The sequence below is a fragment of the Sturnira hondurensis genome, unplaced genomic scaffold, assembly GCF_014824575.4.
Source record: "Sturnira hondurensis isolate 20B ecotype Veracruz unplaced genomic scaffold, ASM1482457v3 Scaffold0021555, whole genome shotgun sequence".
Taxonomy (NCBI): domain Eukaryota; kingdom Metazoa; phylum Chordata; class Mammalia; order Chiroptera; family Phyllostomidae; genus Sturnira; species Sturnira hondurensis.
The window spans coordinates 4,561,249-4,571,431 of record NW_028094186.1 but is presented as its reverse complement, the minus strand read 5'-3'; positions in this window follow the sequence as shown (position 1 = coordinate 4,571,431).

Genomic DNA, 10,183 nt, shown 5'->3' with positions numbered 1-10,183 from the left:
TCTTCATCATCATTCAGTTCACATGTTTTCTTATTTCCATTCTGATTTCTTCTTTGACCACTGTAATATTTAATTTCCAGGCAGCTGGAGATCTTCTAGTTCTCTTTTTTTTTGTTTTTAATTTATAGTTTTGTTTCTTTGTGATGGAAAAAACCTAGTCTAAATAGTTTCAATTTTTTTGAAAGGTGTTGAATCTTTTCTGTGGGCTATTATATATGATCAACGTTGATAAATGTTGCATGTTCACTTGAAAAATATGTGAAGTTTGAGTGTTCAGGTCAAATTTGTTAGGAAGACACCTTCAATTGATCCTAATGCTTCTTACATTATATATCAGAGACAACCTCAGAGTCCTTCTCAACACAGGACTCCACGCAGCCTCCATCAGCTGACAGGGGCCGGTGCAGGGTGTGTGGGCCAGCTGTCAGACTGCCTGCATTCAGATCCTAGCTCTGCCGACTTCCAGCTGTCAGTTGACCCATCTTCTTTGTCTGAAAAGCTTTTTCTTCCTCAGCTTCCTTGTCTGAAAAATGCTGTTAATAATAGCTGCCCTGCTACTTTTGAGGACTGAACAGGAATAACGCGCATAGCTCAGTGACTGTCACTTGGTAAGCTCGCGATAGTCAGAAATGTAGGTCTTCGCCTTGGGTTGAACCCCACCCCCTTGATGGACCCTCCATCACCCCGAGGAGTAGAGTGAAAAAATAAAAGGGAATCACTCTAGTCCAGCACTCCATTTCTAAAAGTGGGTGGAAGTCTGGGAAAACAATTCTACTCTTGTTAGTTAAAACTTCCGAAGAATAGCCTGGGAACTTTAACTTTTGAACTTCCCAGTCCTGTGTCAATGCCTAGACATACACCAAACCTCCAGACAACCCTCGAGCCCCTTGAAGGGTTAAGGAAAGAATGTTCACATATCCAGACCACCCAACCTCTATTGCCCAGACCACCGGTCACCTAGGGGATTGCCATTTTGGACTCTTCTAGAGGTAAAAACTAAGATGTAGGACTGATTCTTCTCAAGAATATACTTTTTACCATAAGAACACTTAGTTTTTATGTCTTCTTCAGAAGGCTCTGGGTATTGCCTAGTTGTGTTTCTGGTTTGCGAACCCTGAGACCCTTGAATAAATTTTTTTATTATTTCTTTTTAGCCGAAGCCTCCAGACTCTTTTTTAATTAATTTGCCAACATCTTCTAGCCTACATCTGATCATCTTTTAGGGTTCCGGTAAAATCAACCCCTCCTCTGGTAAGCAATTGCTGTTGAGCCTTCGCCTGCCCTTGTTGGTTTTGACTGCCTGACAACTGAACCCTTGCTCTTATTCCAGAGAAATTGCTTCCTTAGGAGTCACGTCAGAAGGCAGACTGTCCCCCAATTTAAAAGCAGAAATCTCCAGCCTGGGCTGGGTAGCTAAGCTGGTTAGAGTCCTGTCCTGATACAGCCAGGTTGCGGGTTCAGTCTCTGGTCAGGGCACATGTGAGCAACAAATGGATGCATAAATAAGTGCAACAACAAATTGATGCTGTTCTCTCTCTGTCTCTCTCCTTTTTCTCTCTCTCTAAAAGAAAAAATCAATTAATCAATCAATCAAAGCAAAAATCTGATTTTTCCCCCCCAGCCTCCTTTGCAGCCTGGACATGGTCATTGACTTTGGTTCAGCCAACCAAAGTTCCCACTCCAGACGGCGAATCTGAATCCGGAACTGAGAGCGCTGGAAGCAACCTCCCTCGTCTGGTGCCAGTGTGGGTCAGGACTGGCACTGCAGGCTGTGGGTAATTTTGGTGGCTTCTTGGCCCTGAGACCTCTAAGCCTGGTTCTCCCACCTCCCAACACCCTGGAATGAACCTAACACCCTTCTAACAAGTTCCTCTACTGCCTAAATCAGTCGGAATTGGTTTCTGTTGGAACCAAGACCCCTCCCGGTATGTCCGCCTCGCTCACCTCTCAGGCTCCACAGCACCAAGGGTCTCTCCCACTCCCTGCACCCAACAAGCACTGGACCTGACCAGAGTCAGGCCAGTTTACTCCTGTCATATCTCCCCAATACAAGCTCCAAGTTCTTGATTTAAAACACTCAACAAACTGAACTAAGAAGCAAAGTAGAGACAGACTCATAGATGGAGAGAAGGAGGACAGTTAAGGGTGGGGGAGGTGAGGGGTTGGAGGGACTGGGCAAAAAGGAAAAAGGAGCCCTGACTGGTGTAGCTCAGTGGACTGAGCATGGGCCTGCGAACCAAAGGATCGAGGTTTGATTCCCAGTCAGGGCACATGCCTGGGTTGCAGGCCATTTCCCAGCTGGGGACTCACGAGAGGCAACCATACATTGATATTTCCCTCCTTCCCTCCTTTCCTTCCCCTCTAAAGATAAATAAATAATAATTTTTTAAAATAGTGACTTTCTTTTTTTTTTGAAAGATTTTATTTATTTATTTATTTTTAGAGGGGAAGGAGAGAGGGAGAGAAACATCAATGCATGGTTGCCTTTTGTGCATCACCTACAAGGAACCGGCCTGCAACCCAGGCATGTGCCCTGACTGGGAATCGAACCGCGATTGTCTGGTTTGCAGGCCCGCGTTCAATCCACTGAGCTACGCCAGCCAGGGCAATAAATAATAATTTAAAAAAAAAAGGAAAAAGGACTTACGGACGTGGACAATAGTGGTGGTTGCTGGGGTGGGGGTGTGTAAGGGGACTGAATGGTAATAGNTTTTAGAGGGGAAGGAGAGAGGGAGAGAAACATCAATGTATGGTTGCCTTTTGTGCGTCCCCTGCTGGTAGTTAGCCTGCAAGGAACCGGCCTGCAACCCAGGGATGTGCCCTGACTGGGAATCGAACCGCGATCGTCTGGTTCGCAGGCCCGCGTTCAATCCACTGAGCTACGCCAGCCAGGGCAATAAATAATAATTTTTAAAAAAAGGAAAAAGGACTTACAGACGTGGACAATAGTGGTGGTTGCTGGGGTGGGGGTGTGTAAGGGGACTGAATGGTAATAGAAAAAAAACACTAAATACAAAAATAAAAAATAATAAAATGAAGAAAGAAAGAGCTGTGTCTAAGACAAAACAAACAAACAAACACTCTTGAGGCCAGAGGTGATTGTGAACTTGGAATTTTTCAGATTTTAGAAGATGGTGTGGTGCGTGTTCTGGGGCCCCACGCAGGGACACGACACTCCTACGTTCACACCATGAACGGTGTGAGGGCGTCATTTCAGACCAGGTTTTGCCATCAAATGAGTTTTGGTGGTAAACTTACAGAAACACACTGTGTTTTCAGAGCTTTGTGAATTTCAGAATGCAGCTAGGGGATTATAGATCAGTAGTAAAAGCCAATGGCCAATTTAGCAAACATTGGTGCACTTACTATGAGCCAGGAGCTGTGCTGAGTGTTACTCTTTACCTTCATGCCAGAGTTAGGTACGGTTTTTATGCCCATTTCACCACTTGGTAAACTGAGCCTGAAATGTGAACATAAGAGCCGAACTATCAGACACTGGGAAGGGATGTTATATTAATGGATGAGAAAATGGAGGCCCAGAGGGGTCACAAAGCAAGAAGGCAGCTGCGTAGGATTCTGGGCGCTCCTGCAGTCTTCCTTTGAAATCAGACAATCCAGTGCCCCGGGGGGCCAGCCCAGCCCAACCTCCCCTGACTTTGCTTCTCTGGCTTCACAGAGCCTCACCTCACCCTGGGCCTTCGCTGTCCCGAATCTGCATTACCAGGAGCAGGTAAGCAGGGGAAGGACATGCCGGCCATAGAGAAACAATTGCTAAGCAACCAAACGGCTTCTCAGGACCTTGCTCCCCCAGACAAACGTCTCCTCCTGCTCTGACTGGTTATAAACAGGCAGGTGCCCAGGCAGTCAGGTTTCCTGACTCCTGGCCTGAGCTGTCTCTACCCATCATGCCCCCACTGAGTGTGTCTGAGTCAGTGGTTCCCAGGCTTGGGGTTTCGCAAGCCCGCCCAGTGTCGAAAGACACAGGGATTGACAAAGAATTGCCACACACGGTTATTAGAAAACCCACAGCTCGCAGCAAACCAGCTCCATCTTCCCAGAAACTGAAAGCATTTTAACACCAACAAAGGGGCACACTTAATTTTATTAAACAGCCACGCCACTTGTTCTCTTTTTCCTGCTGGCAAAATTCAGCCCTAATTTTGTTTTAACCTTTGATCGCCAGCACGGCTCCCTCGGGGCCCCAGCAGTTGGCTGACCTCCGCTTTAGACTGGAAACTCCTCCAGGTAAGACGCCACGCAGGTGTCGCCTGCAGCCTCCGCCAACCCGTCTCTCCCTCACCCTAGAACACTTCAAGCTGCCTGTAATAAACCCTTGCTTTGGGCTAGGACCAAAGCCAAGTGCCTTCCATAACACCAGAGGCAATTGTGATTCTCAACCTCACTTCATAGCTGAGAGACCCACGACTCCAAGGTTAAGTACTGTGTCCAAGGTCATACGTCTGATTAAGAGAAAGAGCAACTGCATATATTTCATCTTGAATCTGTCTAGCTCCAAAACCCCACAGTGCCTTCCCAAGAAACATGGCCGGACAGGAGAACAAAGAGCATTGTACACTATGCACAGACTTGGCTCTGGGAAGAGGATCCTGGTAACGCGAAAGGGGTGGGGCAAGAGTGGGTTTGCAGTTGTTCACACGGAAAATAATACAAGAATTAACACATAACAATACAAGAATAAACTCTGTGTTTAGTGTACTCACGACCGTAATGGACTTGTACCCCACAAGCAGAACAGATGGTTGGGACAAGGATCTGGAAGGTTCTGAAGAGCTTGGATTCATACAGTGCTTGGGCCCGGGGAATGCATGGTGGGAACCGCTGCCACGTTGGCATCCCCCTGTCGAAAGAATCGTACAGAAGTATGTGAGCTTCGCCATGACTTACCATCTGCTAATCTTGTACCACGTTTACTTTCCCCCTGTATATGTCAGCTTGGGCTGATAGAAGTTTCTATGATGAAAGAAACGTTTATGCCAACTGTCTAATACCATAGCCACTGGCCACATGTGGTTACCGAGCACTTAAAATGTGGCTGGTGTAACTGAGTTTTAAGTGGACAGTATTTACTTTCATTAATTGGCAGTTAAGCATAAATAGCGACAGTGGCTAGGGGCTGCTGTACTGGACGGCAGAGCTCCATGGAAGGGTATGCTTCTGTTTTCCTGAACCATTTGACAACAAGGCGCCGGCATGGAGACCGACACTTCACCCCTAAATGCTTTAGTCTGTATTTCTGCAGAATGAGATGTTTTTCTACATAGCTAGAGTGCCTATCATAGCCCAGAATTTGTTATTACAAATATATTGAACTGTAGTTCACATGCCATATAGTTCGCCCATTTAAAATATGTAATTTGATATATATTTTTAAATTTTTTATTTATCTTTAGAGGGGGGGAAGGAAAGGCGAGAGGGAGAGAAATATCAATGTGTGGTCGCCTCTCGTGCGCCCCCTGCTGGGAACTACTGGGAACTGGCCTGCAACCCAGGCATGCGCCCAGACGGGGAATCGAACCGAAATCCTCTGGTTTGCAGGCCCGTGCTCAATCCACTGAGCTACACCAGCCAGGGATGAAATTTGATATTTTTATTGCACTCACAGTTCTGAAAGCATCATCACAATTTCAGAACGTTTTGTCACCCTAAAAAGAGACCCATGCTTATCAGTAGTCACTCCCCACTTCCCCTACCCCCCACCCAAGCCCTGCGTTCTGTCTCCATCGATTTGCCTATTCTGCACATGTCATATGAATGGAACCACACACAATATGTGTCCTTTGTGAATGGCTTCTTCCACTTAGCATAATGTTTTGTTTTTAAATATTTTATTTCTTTATTTTTAGAAAGAGGGGAAGGGAAGGAGAAAGAGTGGGAGAGAAACATCAATGTGTGGTTGTCTCTCATGTGTCCCCTATTGGGGACCTGGCCTGCAACCCAGGCATGTGCCCTGACTGGGAATCGAACCCATGACCCTTTGCTTCACAGGCCAGCACTCAGTCCACTGAGCTACACCAGCCAGGGCAGCATAATGTTTTTAAGGTCCATCCGTGCTGTAGCATACATCAGCATTTAACTTTTTAAAAAATTATTGAGGTGAAGTTCATGTAATAAAATTCACCATTTTAATCATTGTAGGGTGCACAATTCAGTGGCTTCCAGTAAGTTCACAACATTGAGCAACCACCACCACTATCCAGTTCTAGAACATTTTCACCACCCTGGAAGGGTTCCTCTGTCCCAATCCGGCAGTCACTCCCCTTCCAGCTCTAGGCAGCCCTTAACTTGCTTTCTGTTTCTGTAGATTTGCGGACCTGGGCATTTCATATAAGTGGAACCATGTAATATGCAGCTTTCCATGTCTGACTTCTTCCACCTTGTAGATGACGTTTTCAGGGTTCATCCGTGGTGTAGCATATACCAGCACTTGCTTCCTTTACAGCTGACTGGTGTTCCATTGCACGGGTGAACCACACGTGTTCATCCATTCATGAGTTGGTGGACATTTGGGTTGTTTTCACTCTTTGATTATTGTGAATAACAGTACTAGGAACATCGATGCACACATTTCTGTTGGAATACTTATTTTTTTAAACCCTCTGTATTTTTAAAGGATTTTATTTATTTTATTTTTTAGACAGAGGGGAAGGGAGGGAGCAAGGGGGAGAGAAACAACAGTACGTGGTTGCCTCTCGTGTGTCCCCTGCTGGGGACCTGGCCTGCAACCCAGGCATGTGCCCTGACTGGGAATGGAACCTGCAACCCTTTGGTTTATAGGCCATTGCTCAATCCACCGAGCCACACCAGCCAGGGCTGAATACTTATTTTCAATTCTGTTGGATATAAACCTAGGAGTGGAATTGCTGGGTCATGGGATCATTCTATTTAAGGTTTTTGAGGAACTGCCAAACTGTCTTCCCCAGCAGCCACGCCATTTTCTCCGTCCACAAGTCATATGTGCAGGGTCCAGGTTCTCCACCCCCCGACACTTGTCATTTTCTGTCTTTTTAATTATAGCCATCCCAGTGGATGTGAAGCAGTATGTCATTGCGGTTTTGATTAGCATTTCCCTAATGACTAATGATATCAAGCATCATTTCATGTGCTTATTGGCCAGTTATATATACATCTCTTTTTTGAGAAATGTCTATTTAAGTCTATTTTAAGTTGCCCACTTTAAAATTGGGCTGTCATTTCATCGTTGCATTGTAAGGGTTCTTTCTACATTCTGGATACTGGGCCATTATAATATATGTAACTTGCAAATATTTTCTCCCATTCTGTGGGGTGTCTTTTTACTTTCTTGATTGTCCTTTGATGAACATAAATGCTTAATGTTAATGAAGTCCAACTTACCTATTTTTTTCTTTTGTTGCTTGTGATTTTGGTGTCATCCCTAAGAATCTATTGCTAGGTCCAAAATTATAAAGATAGAGCTCTGTGTTTTCTTCTAGGAGTTTTAGTTTTAGCTCTCACATTTAGGCTTTTAATCCATTTTCAGTTAATTTTTATATATGGTATGAAGTAAGGGTTCATCCTTTTGCCTGTGGATATTGTTATCCCAGCAACATTTGTTGAAAGACTATACTTTCCCCATTGAATGGCATTGACATTCATAGAAAATCAACTGACTATAGATTTATGCATTTATTCTTGGATTTTCAACTCTATTCCTCTGATTTCTATATCTCTCCTTAGGCCAGAACCATACTGTCTCAAATACTGTAGCTGTGTAGTAAGTTTCAGTTTGTGTAGTGAGTCTTCCAATTTTCTTCAAGATTGTTTTGGTTATTTTGGATCCCTTCAGTTGTTTTTTTTTTTTTTTTTTTTTTTAAGACTTTTTTTTTAAACAATTTATTTTATTTATTTTTTTAAGATTTTATTTATTTATTTATCTTTAGAGGGGAAGGAGACGGAGAGAAACATCAATGTATGGTTGCCTTTCGTGGGTCCCCTGCTGGGAGTTGGCCTGCAGGGAACCAGCCTGCAACCCAGGGATGTGCCCTGACTGGGAATCGAACCGCGATCCTCTGGTTCGCAGACCCGCGCTCATTCCACTGAGCTATGCCAGCCAGGGCGGACCCCTTTAGTTTTAATACAAACTTCAGTATCATTTTACCCATTTCTGCCAAAACGGCACTTGGAATTTTGATAGTAATGCACTGAATCTGTAGATCATCTGGGGAATGTTGCCGTTTTATAAACATTAAGTCTTCCAACCCATGAACATGGACATAAATGTGGAATATCTTTTACTTACTTAGGGGATCTTTAATTTCTTTCAATAATGTTTTATAGTTTTCAGTGTACAAGCTTTAAACTTCCTTGGTAAATTCATTCCCAAGTATTTTAGTTTATTTGATGATAATGTAAATTATCATCAAGTTATTTTGAATTATTTTATTTATTTCAGTTTTGGATTGTTCATTGCTTATTGAAGAGAAATACAATATATTTTGGTATATTTGTTACAGAACAGAGCTGGGGTGGGTGAATGATACACTATTACCAAATGGACCCCCCTTCTCCCGGGGTCCCCCTGTTTTAGGTTCCTCTTGCCTACCACTAGAGAATTATAGCTCTCAATGTTAGAGATTAGTGAAAAGGAAAGGAACTATTTATTCAAAAGTTATACAAACAGCCCTGGCTGGTGTAGCTCAGTGGATTGAGCGCGGGCCTGCGAACCACACGATCGCGGTTCGATTCCCAGTCAGGGCACATGCCTGGGGTGCGGGCCAGTTCCCGGCAGGGGACTCACGAGAGGCGACCACACATTGATGTTTCTCTCCTTCTCTCCTTCCCTTCTCTCTAAAGATAAATAAATAAAATCTTTTTAAAAAAGTTATACAAACTTAAAACTAATGACTTAATGTCTTCATCGAGATCCCAAAGTCCCTTAGAATACCCACAAATGCACACAGTCCTTCCTTCTCCTCTTTGCCCAGTCTGGGATGCTGTATCTCAGGAAAAGAAATAGAAGTCCATGGCTTGGGTGGCCCCTGGTTCTTCTCAGTAACCCGTGTTCAGCTGGCAGGCCTCCCTCAGTTCCCAGCACCATCAGCTGTGTCACCACTGCGATCTCCAGTTAATCCAAAAACATGTGGCACCTTCTCACGGCCCACCAACAAGAGTCCTTTCACCCCTTTTCTTCCAGGCAAAGTCTCTTCTGCTGCCTAAGCCACATAGCAAAAGGGAGCACTCCAAAGCTGCGTGGTCCAAACTTTTGCCAAAGCCGAGTGGTCCCAATTATCCAGCATGGCTACTGCGCCTGGGTTTAAATCCCAGCACCAATCTTCCTCTGCAGCCCCATTTCCGACTCCTCGCACAGTCAGTGACACCTGCCAGATTCATGTATTCTTCCAGCTTTACTGGGCTGCCATAGTACGTCTGGGCAGGCATGGCTCCATGGCGTGGAGCCAATCATGTCTAAACTCTCACATATGTGCTGTAACCAGGGGGTGTTGCCTCCCAGTTAAATCTTGGGTTCAAGTCACTCCCATCCCCCTGGCTCAAAGCATGGCCACAGCTATTTAACATATCTATGAAACCCATTAAAAGTTATAGATATGTTAAATGACCATGCCTGAGGTTATTTGCAAAACTATTTGCTGTACAAAATGACTCTCAATGACCCTGCTCCGTGTGTCCCATCCCCCAGTTCCGACCTGAGCGGGTGAGGACATCCCATATTTTTAATATTTCCTGGAAACCCTGAGTTCTGGAGCCAATTACCAATTCTTCTTTAAGGGGCCCCCTGGCTGCACCCTATTACATCACCCTATTGATTTTATGTCGTTCAATCTTGTCGACCTTACTAGTTCTAATAGTTTTTCAGTGGATTCCTTAGAAATTGTTATACACAAGATTATGTTGTTTGAGACTAGAGATAGTTTTATTTCTTCCTTTTCAATATGGATACCTTTTCTTTTTTTTTTTTTCTTGTCAGTTGCTATAACTAGAGCCTTCAGGGAAATGTTGAAGTGGTGAGATAAGACATCTTTATCTTCTTCCTGATCTTAGGGGGAAAAACATCATCAGTATTATTACAGAACAGATTGGGGGGGTGAATGATATACTATTACCAAAAGGACCTCTCCTTTTCTCCCCCCCCCTCACCTACTAGGTTCACCTTGTCTGCTGCCAGGGAGAGACGTCTCTCAGTGCC